Source organism: Equus przewalskii, chromosome 7 (genome assembly GCF_037783145.1).
Source record: "Equus przewalskii isolate Varuska chromosome 7, EquPr2, whole genome shotgun sequence".
NCBI lineage: Eukaryota > Metazoa > Chordata > Mammalia > Perissodactyla > Equidae > Equus > Equus przewalskii.
In genome coordinates this window covers 50,167,005-50,181,242 of record NC_091837.1, presented here as the reverse complement: position 1 = coordinate 50,181,242, position 14,238 = coordinate 50,167,005, and the positions used below count along the sequence as shown (strand labels likewise).

The 14,238-nt window shown below is 42.1% G+C and overlaps 1 protein-coding gene and 1 long non-coding RNA gene across 10 annotated transcripts in view; one reads left to right on the top strand and one right to left on the bottom strand.

Annotated features, from left to right (window-relative positions):
* Nucleotides 1-14,238, top strand: part of CHST9 (carbohydrate sulfotransferase 9) — a 256,656-nt gene that overhangs the window by 180,382 nt on the left and 62,036 nt on the right. The window lies entirely within an intron of this gene.
* The window catches only part of LOC139084521 (uncharacterized), a 77,193-nt gene that overhangs the window by 14,255 nt on the left and 48,700 nt on the right, over nucleotides 1-14,238 (bottom strand). The window contains exon 8 of the long non-coding RNA XR_011541961.1: nucleotides 13,200-13,620. This is a non-coding gene — a long non-coding RNA (uncharacterized lncRNA). The remainder of the gene's footprint in view (nucleotides 1-13,199; nucleotides 13,621-14,238) is intronic.

The window sequence follows — 14,238 nt, the reverse complement described above, 5'->3', positions numbered from 1 at the left end:
ATTTGTACTCCCTGCAGCAGGCTATTGCTTTAGGACCCACTATTGTATTTGACCCAATCTTCTTTCTAACCCAAGCATTTAGACAGCTTCCATCTGGGTTTTGTTTAAACTGCTTTTTTTAACTTCAGTACAAATTAAATGGCTTTCTATATTAGCAAGTAACATATTTTCTTATGAGATGCACATTTTCCTTAGAAATTTAAGAAAATATAATGGGATATGCATGTTGGACTTCTCGTAAGATGATTCCGTGACTTTACACAGGATGCTTCTGGTCCGTGCTAGCACTTCACACATTGAAAGGGTCTGGAGAGCATGCTCCGAGGCATATGAGAGTCCCAGGTCCCTCGTCTTCCTCTCATTCTTCCCTTCAAATAGGACTGTTCCTTATAAAAGTGAGGGGAAGGAATAAAGCCTCTAATCCAGGCAGCTGTGAAGAAACCCTTCATGGGGCCGCATGACAGAGAATGCAAGGAGATGGATTTTTTTCCCTCTTCTAAACTGAGAAGCAATGCCCACTTCTGCCCCCAGCTTCCTTCCCAGCCCCGGTCCTGCTGGTTTCCCATTTGAGCTTTATGTGGATTCTGTACCTGTGCCTGCCACGCCATGCGGCCTCCATAAATGAGTCACAGGGGTGCTTTTCTTGTCCTACGAGAGTCCATTCATGGTGGAGAAGGACTTCAAAAACATCAATCTCAATTCAGCTTCAGAAATCTCAGTCTCCTCTCCATGTCTGAGCAGGCTCTAGGAATGCTGGCTGTCAGTGTCTAGGGAGGGAACACGCCCCTAACCTCTGCCCTCCTGGATCCTTACCTCAGCCCTGCCCAGCTGGAAAGCAAGGTTGCTTCCTCTTGCTTGTGGGGATCTGGAAAGGACTCTGGACTGGGTGTCAGGAGACCTGGGTTCTGCCATTTACCAGTTAGGTATGTGACTTGGGGCTAAATCTCTTGTCCTTCATGCTGGATCTTTGATCTGAACAGAATGAGTTAATAGAATTAATTTCAATTAATTAATTAATTAATTCAATGAAGCAATGTCCAGCCTTGACCACACCTCCTTTTTCTAAATGAGTATCTTTGATCAGATTCCCCAGGGAGAGAGTCAGGTTACTGCAGCTCTATCTGATTCTGATTACAAAGAAGGTGCCTGGATGTTCAGTCTGCCCTAAGAATGCACTGATATAAAATGATTTCTTATATTCGTATGGCATGTAAAAAATTCTAAGTTGCTTTCACTTATCCCACTTACAGTAGCTCATTTAACCCTGCTGATTAGCATAGATTTGGGGTACAGTGTCAGAACCCCTTCAAGTCTGCTGTGCTGCTAACAGGTACCCTTCAGAGGATTGCTCCAGGCACAGGGTGCTCTTCTAAGCTAGTGGAGGGTACCCCCTGCTGACTGGCTAATGATAGAGATGTGTAGGAATACGAAAGTCCAACTCCTTTGCCTCGAGGTGGAATAAATTCTGAGATGTGATTTACCCTCCATAGCACCCCTCCCTCAAGAATCAGGCTGAGTCTGGCATCTGGAATCATCCATATTTGGCTCCTTCCTCCTCCTCATCCTGCTCCCCTATCCCTTACTGGCTTCTCCTGGAAGCCTGTCCTTACTGCATAACTTGCCCCTGAAACCTTGGCTCAGGAGAACCTGATCTAATAAAACAGTAGCTTTAAGTGACACATTAAGGTTGACAGGGCACAGTAGGTATATTATCAAAAGACCCCTGTTGGCAGCTCTGCCTCTTAGCTCTGCAGCCTGGAGCAAGTTACCCAGAGCTTAGAGCCTCTCTTCTCATTTATAAATGCTCTGCCTACTGATGAGTTGTTGGGAGGGTCAGATGAGATCGTGGATTTTGGAAGCATTTGAAAGCTGCCAAACACCATACAAACATAAGGAAACTGATTTTTTTCACCTAACACAAAACTTTATCCTAATACTAAAATCACTAATAAGTTTTCAGTGGAAACCAACTAACAGCAGTTTTAAGATTCAGAAAACGTACTTCATATCTTAGTCTCCTCCCACCTCTTCCTTCCTCATACTCCTCATGCTTCTCTCATCTAAATGTTTCCTGTTCTTTTACTTAGCCCAGCAGTGTCCCACATAGTCACTAAAGAAAGCGGAAAGTGCAGCATTTGCTTCTGTGTCTCAGTGACTTACTGTCCTCACCTAGCTAAAGAAATTTGCCATGCCTACTAATGCCTACCAGCATCCACTACCCATTCCTGAACCAGGATTTTCATGTTATTAGTCCCTTATTTCTGTCATTTCAAAATGTATTGGGTTTTAAAACTTTTAAAAGGAAATAGACATCTCCTTGAGTTGTCATATATCATAGATCAAATCTTATGCTTCAGGTTTTATAATGTTGTCATGAATTGATGGAACATGCCAAAATAGCGTTAATAGAATGTGTGACCCAGATGGTGGCTTGACTAGAAACATCTCAATGTATCTGAAAGATCATGACATGTGTCCAAAGTTTTTTCCATGAAGGCCCTACCAGATTCATGATAAGATTTTATTTTTAACAAGGATCTAATTAGAGAGCTCAGCATGAGAGAGTTAGAAGACATGAGTAGTCCATACAGTTTGGTACAAAAAGTATTTGTCAAACTTAGGCACCAGGGATAAAAGAAAGAATAGTACATAGTCCCTGGTGGAGGAAACAGATACAAAAACAGATCATTAAAAGAGACTATGATAAGTGCCCAGCACACTCAGAAGGATGGTATCCAGTCTGGGGTTCACAAAACACCTCACCGTCTAAAGCATCCCCTCTCAAGTCTTTATGAGATACTTGATAATCTCTTTAATTTCCCCTGGGACCTTTTATCCACTGACTTGCATCTTTGCTTCACTGATTCCAACTTATCCTTCAGTACTCTTCATTCATTTGTTCTTGCACACATTTGTCAGGCAGTGAATTCTGCCAGGGCTGATCTAGACACTGGAAATTCCACTTAGAACAAGACAGACCCAGTCCCAGCTATCTGATCGTGAAGCTTACATTGTAGTGGTCAGAAATAGCCAATTAACAAGGAATTAAATGAGCAATAAAATTTCAGATTGTTTTAAGAGCCGGGAAGGAAATACACAGAGGAATCATACCAAAAATAACCAAGAGAAGCCTCTTTAAGCTACCTGGTCAACGAAGCCCTCTCTAACGTGAGGCATTTGAGCTGAGACACAAAAAAGAGAGAGTGTTCTCATGAAGGGAATGTCCAGCAAGGCTGGGAAGAACTTGGGGAAATCAAGTGCCTAAAAGGAGGCCAGTGTACCTGGAGTTCATGTACAAAGAGCAGGGTGTCAAAGGACAAAGCTAGAGGAAGGCAGAGGCCATCGTGGGGGCCGTGGGAAGAAACTAGATTTCATTCTCAGTGTCATGCAGCGTTTGAAAACTAAAACCACATTTTGAAACACCCTTCTGAAAGGAAATCTGAAATCAGAGCCCATGGCAAGGAAAAATGCCATCAGGCTGTGTGAGCCGGAGCCGTCGTCAGCTCACCCAGATTACTGCAGCAGCCGCTCACCCTTCAAGAGTTCATTCTTAACTCAGGTCCTTCCCAAAGTTAAGTGAAATCATGTTGTTTTCCTGCTCAAAACCCTCCCTTGGCTCCCTGCGTCATTCAGAGTAAAAGCCAGAATCCTTACGGTGGCCTCCAAGGCCCCACACGGTCTGGCCTCAGCTCCTAGGTCCTGGCTCGTCCCCATCTGCCCCAGCCACGTTAGCTTCCTTGCTGTTCCTCAGACACATGGAGATGCTCTCACTTTAAAGCTCCCTGCTGCTTCTTCTGCCTAGAACCCCCTTTCCTCGATAACTGACTCTTTCACCTCCTCCAAGTCCTCGTTCAATGATGCTGCCTTGATGGACACCCCAGTTTACACTGCACCCCTACTGTCATTTCCACCACAGCCCTGATACTCCCAGCCCCTTGTCTTACTCTTTTTCTTTTTCCATAACACTTATGGTCTTCTAACAGATTCTTTAGTTTACTTATCTATTCTATCTATGAGTTATTGTCTACCTCCCCCTCTAGGATAAGCTCCAGAAGGCAGAAATCTTTGTTGGTGGGCAGCCATGGGAGCCATCCACTGACATTCAACTCTATCTCTTTCCAAGTCTAGTGTAGGGGTCTGGTTCCCTTATGCTCAAGTGTAGATGAGGCTGTGTGACGTTTTTGGCCAATAGAAGGTGAACAGACAGCACATGTACCACGTCTGGGCAGAGTTTTCATGGCCAGCACACTCTCTGCCACATTCTCCTCTCCCTCTGACATAGCATCCACACCTTTCAAGATGGAGGCCATTGGGATCAGTCCCTGGGTGAGTAATTTGAGCAAAATCTCCCTGGCAGCCGTCAAAGACTATATAGCATGACCAAGAAATAAACCTTTCATTTTAAGCACTGTGACTTGGCAGTCTTTTGCTATCACAGCATCCCCTGGCCTAACCTAAGTCTCATTTTTTCAGTGATATGTCACAGGGATGTAGAGCAAAGCCTAGAGCATGGCAAAAGCTCAATAAGTGTTTGTTGAGTGAATCTCTCTGTCTTTATTCTTAAGTTTTTATATGGCATGTTTTAAACTTAAACATACTAAAGTTTTCACTACCATCTGGATACAGGTTTTCTTTCATAAAGTATCCTATAACCAACCCAGTCAGCAATTGACATTAAGTACCTACTGAATGAGCTATGTCTTTCTTCGGGTCTCAGAGGAGTAAGCCACTGTATCTGCCTTGATGTAGTTTTCACTCTAGTTGCCGAAACAGAACACATATACAAAATCAGGTGTACCACTGTGCAGTGGTGGGTGTCGCATCCTAAAGTTATCCTAATTAAAATTATCCTGAGAATTTTGAGATGGGAGCAACCACTGAGGGCGAGGCTTGTTAGAGAGGGGTTGGAAGGCTACCAGAGCTGGGCGTTAAGGATTTAGACAAGCAGAAATAGAGCTAGGGTGAGAGCACTCCTGCCTGGAGAGACAGCATCAATCACACCCAAGCAGGAAGGGATTTTGAAATGGTAGAAGGTAGTGTATATCACTCTGGTTAGAGGCCAGATTGTAAAGCTAGACTTCCTCAATTGAAATCCTGGCTCTCTATGTGCTGGCTCTGTGACCTTAGACAAGTCAGTTAACTTCTCTGCACTTCTGCCTCCTCATTTGTAAAATGACGGTCATTATAGTACCTCCCTCAGAGGGTTGTGAGGATTAAATGAATCAATGCATACAGTGTTTAGAATCATACCTGGCAGAGAGTAAGGGTTGCTTTGGAAAGAAGACTTGAGAATTGTGCAGACCTCAGATTTTGCAGGATCCTGACTTTGAGAAGAAGTCTATTGTTTCATTCTGTAGGCAAAAATGTTTTCCACCAGCAGCTCAAAGGTTTTTATCAGAAAGCTGTAGAAGGTTAATATCACAGGGTGAGTAGGGGCTGAAAAGTGGAGGCAGAGAAACTGGTCTAGGGGCAAATGTGATAATCTCATTTGGGAAGATGAAGGCACGTGCCACAGCGATGGCCACGGCAAGAAAGAGATGGATGGTGAAGATGTCCTAGAGAAGCTGCTCTAGACCTGCTAACGGGCAGGCACAGAAAGAAAAGAAAGAAGGAAGTGACTCAAAGGTCTCAGGGTCTAGATGTCTTAGAGATAGAATGGTAACACCAACCAAAATGGTGAACACCAGAGGGGAACAGACTTTAATGGAAAGATGGAAAATTCTATTTTAGACACTGAACTATCAAGATCAAGCTATTTAGAAGGAAATTAGATATGATAAACTGAAGCTTAACTAACTTAGGGCTATGCTCAAATGTCACTCAGAAAACCTGCCCCAACTAGCTTATCTAAAATATCTCCCTCCTCCCCTCACTCTCTATCTCATCCCCGTTTATTTTCTTCCTTCCACTTCATGGTGCAATATTGCATTATCTATTTGTGGATTTTCTTGTTGACTGTTTCCCTCCCCCCTTTCTATAATGTAAGCTCAGTAAGAACAGGACCTTTTTGTTCTTATCTATTGCCCTATCCTCAGAGCCTAGGATAGTGCCTGGCTCTGTAGTCTTTCAGAAACTATTTTGTGAAATAAAAACATATTTATCGGGGCCAGCCCCAGGGCCTAGTGGTTAAGTTCAGCACGCTCTGCTTCAGCAGCCTGGGATTGGTTCCCAGGCACAGACCTCCACCACTCATCAGTGGCCATGCTGTGGCAGTGACCCACCTACAAAACAGAGGAAGATTGGCACAGATGTTAGCTCAGGGCGAAAAAACCCAAAAAGCAAAAAAAGATATTTATCTGTGAGCACAATTGTCAAATATATGCTAACAACCAGAGGTCACCTTCAGCCTGTGTAGAGGCTTCCACCCTTATATTATTTGAAAATTAACAGGGAAAAAAAAAAAGAGGAATGAAAAAGGAGGACTAGATAGTCAAGCATTAAAACATAAAGCTGCATAAATTCAAATAGATGGAGCAGAGTTGAGAGGCAGCCTGAATGTAGGTGGATATTTTGTGTGAGTGAAGGTGGCATTTCATCAGTGGAGGAAAGATGTATTTTTTTAATCGATGAGTTTGGGCAAAACTGGCTAGCCATCTAGAAGAAAACTATATCTTGGCTCTTTCCTCAAGCATTGCCCCAAAATAAATTTAAAAATTTTAAGTATAAGATAAGAAATCAGCCAAAAATAATAAATCATAAAAGTACTAGAAGAAAATAGCTGATTTTTTTAAACAACCATAGATTAGGAAAAATGTCTCTAAGAATGACATGAAATGCATGCACCACAGTAGAACATTTAATAAACTTATTTCACAAATAGTAAAAATACCTACACAAAAAATATTTTCCATGATTCAAGTCGAAAAACAGTGAAGAGGTAAAAATGCTTCAGAATTTGGCACACAAACGTCTAATTTCTTTTTTTTTAAAGATTAGTTTTTCTCAACACCTAACTTTTGTTTTTCTGCTTTTTTCTCCCCAAATCCCCCCAGTACGTAGTTGTATATATTAGTTGTGGGTCCTTCTAGTTGTGGCTCTAATTTCTTTAAAGTGTAGTAAACTATTATAAATAAAAAGTAGATTGTGGAAAATGGACAATAGCAGAAAAAATAATCACAAATTATCAGTAAATGTGAAAGAATCAACCTCACTCATAATTTTTAAAATTCCAGTTAAAACCATGAGATAGCAATGGAAATGATTTCAAAGCTTGATAATGCTAAAGGCTAGAGAATGTAGTAAAAACATACTCTCACACATTGTTGGTAGAATTAGTGGACATTGATTCTGTCCAAAACATCCGTAAGACATTTGGTCCATGCCAAACTGTCCTGAATAGTTGGTCCTGTCCAAAATGTCCATAAGAGATTTGGTCCATAAGACATTTGGTCCATACCAAAAGGTCTTTAACATTTGGTCCTGTCCAAAAACCAGTCCGTGAACAAATTTGGTCTATGCCAAATGGTTTTGGACAGGAGCAAATATAGAGGACCTTTTGGCATGGACCCAATGTCTCCATAGATGTTTTGGGCATGACCAAATATGACCTGATATCAAGGACCTTTTGGCATGGACCCAGTGTCTGGTGAATGTTTTGGACTGGACCAAATGTCTTATGGACGTTTTGAACAGGACTAAATGCCCTGCAAGGGTTGGAGGGAATGTAAATTTGTATAACCTTTTTTTCGGTCATTTGGCAAGGACAACCAAAATTTTAAATTTACCCACCCTTTGGCCAAGGAATTCTAGCTTTGAGAATTTAACCTACAGAATATACTTTTATGAGTACCAAAGGAAAAAGAAAGTTCATTGACAAATTGCTTGTAATTAAGACATTTCTAAACACATACAATAGCTAACTGCTAAAACGAGACAGGACTTCTATTCAGTAGAATACGATGCAGTGATGGGGTATATCTATATGAACTGACAGGGAGATGTTTGCAATATACTGTAAAATGAAAGACAAAACAAGAGTAGCTAAACAAAACATATTGCTTGGTCCCATTTGTGTTAAAAGCAAAAAGACAAATGTAAAAGTCTTTGTGTATGCAACAAAAACTATAGAGAATGCTATATAGAAACTTCAGAATACTATACAAGAATATGTTAACTGTGGCTGCCCATGGGGAGTCAGACGGGGGTGAGGTGACACTTAGTTTTCATGTTATACTTCCACAATATTGGAAATATTTTCACAATGAATATGACTACTTTTAGAATTTCATAAAAGAAAGAAAAAGCCCCCGATATTTAGGTCATGCTATCCTTTTGACCTATCCCCCCAAAAAGTGTATAGTAGTGTTTGCTTGATTATTCCTAAGAATAGAATTATGTGAATCCTCAGGCTAGCACAAAGCATCTGCCGACTGAAAGATTAGGAGGTTATGTAGATTTCCAGGATCCTTTGTGCTTCTGCAGGAACTTCTGTAAATCTTTATTAGAGAGGAACAATTAAAGTCTTGTTTTAGTGCCCATCAAAGGACGAATAGATAATGAAGATGTGGTATATATATAGGCAATGAAATGCTACTCAGCCATAAAAAAGATGAAATTTTGCCAGTTTTGACATGGATGGACCTTGAGGGTATTATGCTAAACAAACTAAGTCAGAGGGAGAAAGTCGAATATCATATGATCTCACTCATAAATGCAAGATAAAAACAACAACAACAAACAAACAGACACAGAGATTAGTTGGTGGTTATGAGAGAGGTTGGGGGAGGGAGAAGGGAGAAAGAGGTGACCATGCACATGTATATGGCAATGGACGGTAATTAGTCTTTGGGTGGTGAGCAGGATGTAATCTTCACAGAAATCAAAATATACTGATATACACCTGAAATTTGTGTAATGTTATAAACCAGTTACCTCAATAAAAAAAAATAAAACAATAAATAAATAAAAATGAAGTCTTGTTTTCATATCACTCGTAATCACCAAACGTTAGCCAAGGAGAACGGAAAATGCTAAAATGATTTGTGTGCCTCAGATAGCCAAGTATCCTTCACTTGTTCAGCTGATACCAACTCAGGATCCTTTCCAACATTGCCAAGGGAACTAGCAAGTGATGAGACAACTGAGACGATGATGCCATAACAGGAAGATCTGTGCTTAATTCATTGCAAGACTGAAGAGTTATAAACAACTATGTATGTGTATGTGTGTATGCCCATGTATGTGTGTGCAAGTGAATGTATGTGTGTCAGGGAGAGCAATTCTCAGCATTTCAGCAAGGATTTGGTTTAAGTCAAGAAGTACTATATCCAATATTTATATTCTTGCCTTGTTTCAAAAGAATTTAAGGCAGGGAAATGAAATTTTTTAAATCTCCAAAGTACTAGATTACTATTCTTACAACTTAAAATGAATGTATATTTCTGTTTTAGAGTGAAAGACAACAAGAACTAATTTTTCAAGGCTTTGACTTACTTTTGCCATGCCTGATCTTTTCCAAGAATTTAGAAGAGATTTCTTTAGAAAAAAATGAAAGTGTCTTGGGGCTGGCCCCATGGCCGAGTGGTTAGGTTTGCGTGCTCCACTGCAGGCGGCCCGGTGTTTCGTTGGTTCGAATCCTGGGTGCCGATGTGGCACTGCTCATCAAACCACACTGAGGCAGCGTCCCACATGCCACAACTAGAAGGACCCACAACAAAGAATATACATCTATGTACCGGGGGGCTTTGGGGAGAAAAAGGAAAAAAAATAAAATCTTTAAAAAAAAATGAAAGTATCTTATCAATTATAGGTTTTCTGTGATGTTTTTTACAATAGCTATCATAGAAATCCGTTTTTATAAAGTATTTCACCTTTGAAACTTACCAACAAGAATCTTGTTAAAAATTATTAACAATATTGAATTTTCCTAACTTACACTTCCCACCCCAAATGATCAGTAGAGTCTATCAATTGGGAATGCCAGAGACTTTAGAAAGAAACAGAACAATTAGTTGAGAAGAATAAAAACAGTATTATAAATAAACTATATATTTTTGCTAAACCACATAACATTAGGCATACAAACTGAGTTAGATCATACACAGGTTTGTTCTGTTCTAATTGCCAGTCTCCTCCCACTGGGTGGTAGAGTCAGGATTCCAGAGGGATTTTTTTCCTCACATCCACTTCTTCAATATCCTTTCTTGTCCCACTATGAGTAGGACAAGAGTCTCTCACTAGCCCTACCAGTTGGCCACTAGACTTTCTGATCCCCGTGAATTTATTCAACATCTGATGGCACTGATATAAGAGCTTGTTCCTGGTAACTCTCCAGGTACTTTTCACTGTTGTTGCAGGAGCAAAGAGAAGAGTCAACATGTATTAAGCTCTTCTAGGCACTTGACACACATCATTCATTTCATCTTCACAGCAACGCCATGAAATCACTTCTGTTTTTATCCACATCTCTCTAATTTGCAATCCGTGGCTTAGAGATGTCAAATAACTGCCCGAGGTTGCACAGCTAAGGAGTGGCAGTGCTCAGACTAGAACTCCGGTCTGTGGGTGCCAAAGTCCATGCTACAGGCCAGGGTCAAAGTAAAGGGCAAGCCAGATGGCCTGCTGCCGGGGGTGCCAATCTATAAAAAGCACAGAACATTACTGGAGTCAATGAGTAATGTGTTGTCAGTTCACTCAGGTTTCCACACACAAATCTTCACATAGTTATAAACTGGTTGCACTCCCACCAAAACAGACTGCTCTTGCAAGTGGAAATAACACTCCCTGGGCACCGGTATGTCTTACCTCAGATGAGTATTTTTTTTTTTTTTTTAAAGATTTTATTTTTTCCTTTTTCTCCCCAAAGCCCCCCGGTACATAGTTGTGTATTCTTCGTTGTGGGTTCCTCTAGTTGTGGCATGTGGGACGCTGCCTCAGCGTGGTCTGACGAGCAGTGCCATGTCCGCGCCCAGGATTCGAACCGACGAAACACTGGGCCGCCTGCAGCGGAGCGCGCGAACTTAACCACTCGGCCACGGGGCCAGCCCCCCTCAGATGAGTATTTTTGTGAAACACATGGCAAGTTGCACACTGCAGCTTCAGGCCCTGACCCACCAACCAGGTGACACTCACCTGAGGTTCACAGTCCAGTCACAGCCAGCTAAAATTCTAAACCCAAATAATGCCTGGCCCAGTGCTGTTAATTGGGAGTGATTCCTCGTATCGTTGTTTTGTTTTGTTTTTTATTGAGGTCACATGGGTTTATAACACTGTGTAAATTTCAGGTGTACATTACTATATTTCAGCTTCTATATAGATTGCATCTTGTTCACCACCAATAGTCTACCTTCCATCCGTCACTGTACATGTGCCCCTTTACCCCTTTTGCCCTTCCCCCACCCCCCTCGTATTAGGTTTTACATTGTTTTAATAAGCTTCCCAAGAAGTTGTTGACTTTGCACAACTGCAAGTAATAAGGGGAAGCAACAGATCACTATCCTAAACATGAAAAAGGAGGTATGTCTGTTATTTTCTAGACTAAAGCTCCCTGGCCTTACCTCGGACCTCTAGGGAGAAAGACCTCCCATATTACACCTTTCCCTGTGCATTGGTTTGTGGTGTGCCCTCTTTCTCATCGTGGTTGCCTTGTGCTCCTTCCTTGAGCTATCCTGTTAAATACAGCATCAAGCCTGCACATTTCCTTTGGCCTTGTTCTGAAAGGGCACCGCTCAAAACTTCTCCTTCTCCAAGTCAGAGCTTTCCATCCTTTCCCACATAACTGCACACAGAGAAAAGGGTGTTACTGGTGAGGAGTACACATTTGTGCTATAAGCACACAAGACTGCTGGAAGTGGGAAGGCGAAGGGCCCAGAGACCTGGGCCACCCAGGACCTGGGAGCCGGGGCTCAGTATCTCGGCACAACTATTTGCTCTTCCCAGTGCCCTGCCTGAGAAGCTCTGCCATAAGGAACACTAGATTTTCCATTACTGTAATCTGGGCCTACCTTTGATTTTCTCACTTATTGCAAATGCATCCGGAAAAATAAAACAGCACATATAAGTACTGTGCACTAAATGGGAAAAAGAAATTTGAAGTCTAAAATGATCATATCTGTTTCTGGAGGAAAAAAAATGCCTTCTCACCTCTCCCTGCACTTGCATGAATACATAATTGTCCTTTGCTGAGACGCCAACCACACAACCCTCCCAGCCCTCTGCCTAAGACAGGTGCAAACAGACCGGAACGGACCGAAGCAGAGGCAGCCTGTCCTTATCTGGGCTCCAGCCTGGTAGCCAGATGGGTGGTTGAGAACCACCATACACTTTAGGTAACCAATATCCTGTTAAGGTGGTTAACTGAAACATGTAAGGCAAGAGCTGCCTCTGAGTAAATCCATAAATTATTGCACTCATTTCTTAGTGGCCAAGGTCAGTGTGAGCAGCGGAATAAAGTACATGATCTGAATTTCGATTTGGTCTTCAATTTTTAAAAAGCCCTAGATCTTGAGTAAATGTCATCAAACTTGTGTTAGCGACATCAAGATCTCAGTTCTGCTTCTAGTTTCTTATGTTAATGAAATTTATGGTTTCTCTCAAATTTATCTAAAATTTTCTTCTTATAAAACTAGGGCTTTGCTGCCCTGGTTACAAATGCTTGAGTTGTGCAATCATTTCCCCTTCCCTTCTTAGTGCTGTGGGAAGTAAAGTAGATCCAGCACGTCGTAATAGTGGCTAGATTTCTTGAGCACTTACCGTGTACCAGCCACTGTGCTAATTAAGATACATGCATGATGGCATTCATTCCTCATGAAAACCTCATGAGGTCATTCTTATTCTGATAATCCCCATTTTAGAGGAAGAAATCAAGGTTTAGAGATGCTAAGTACGTTGTCTGAGGTCACACAACCGGAAAATAGAGTTGGTAAGAATAGAATAGAATAGAAGCCTCATGTGTCGGACAACCAGGTCTGCGCTCCTGGTTACACATTCTGCTGCTACAGGATATCCTTTAAGTTGTAATAGGCGTTTACATTTGAAGAGACACATAGTTGTTTCACTTATTTTTTGAAGGCTCTTTAAAAATACAAGCTTGAATGTGTGCCGCCAGCCCCCTACGGCTCTGTGAAGTTTTTCCATTTGAACAGCTGGGGGAGCTTGTAGGCAGCGAATCTTTTCATTCTCTGTGTTCTTAAAAATAGACCCAACAGCTCAGGAAGAAGCACCAGCCTTAGCTTTTCTGACTGGTCCCAGTGATGACTTACCAGGCTGCAGAGTTCTGGAAGCTTGGAGATACTGCCAGGCTTAACCGAAAGCGTGCATCGGAAAGAGGACAAGATGCAGAAGTAGTTCCACAGGCTGTGGCATCCCAGGAAGTGGAAGAGGAATGGGTCTTTTAAGTAATGTTTGGGCAAAGCGAGATGTCGTCAAATCCTTGAAGAGAGGCAGCATGAGGCAGCAGAAAGCGTGCGGAGTTTCGAGGTAGACCGGCTTGGGTTCGAATCTGGCCCCGTGGGGGAAGGGCTTTTAGTTTGTTTTCTCCACTCTTTATCCTCAGTACAGTGCCTGGTGGTTAGTATGCCCTCAGTATTTGCTGAATGAATGAATGAATGGGCAAATTAAATAACTTATTAAAGCCTCGATTTCCTCATCTAAGTGACGAGTGTTTCTCAGAAAACATCAGCCCTAGAGTTCAAAACAAACAAACAAACAAAAAATGTTATCATTATAAAACCAACTCTGTTTCTCTGGCTCCATCCCATCTCGCTAATTATTTCTGTAAGTCTTCAGGGTCTGTCCTACTCGACTCAGAAACACAGTACCATCTACCACGTACCACCTGCCACCTACCAGTTTTCTCTCCGTTACATCAGACACCTGTACAGCTATTGGCTGCAGTGGCCTTGATCTCAAGGCCGAGGTGACATGTAGCCACCACAAGGGATGCAGCCGTCCTTCAGCCCTGTCAGTGCCCAGCTGGGCTGCAGCTGTCCCGAGGCCACAGCCACCACGTATCAGTAAATGTCCCTAAGGAAACGGAGGCCACTCTCAAGTTGAGATAAGGAGAGACTATTGTGAAAGGGACCATTTCCAAAATGGGGAGGAGGGAAGGAGCGGACCACATGAGGCAAAGTAGTAACCCTGCGTTAGTGACAGGAGAGCTCTTACCACCGGGGGCTGGATAGACAGGAAGGGGAACAGGCAATGGGAGAATTCTGTAGGAGTATGTCCCTGTTTAAATGCTACCTCCTTTGAGAAGTTTTTCTTGACACCCCCAAGTGCAGGCTGACATTGGCCCTCCTT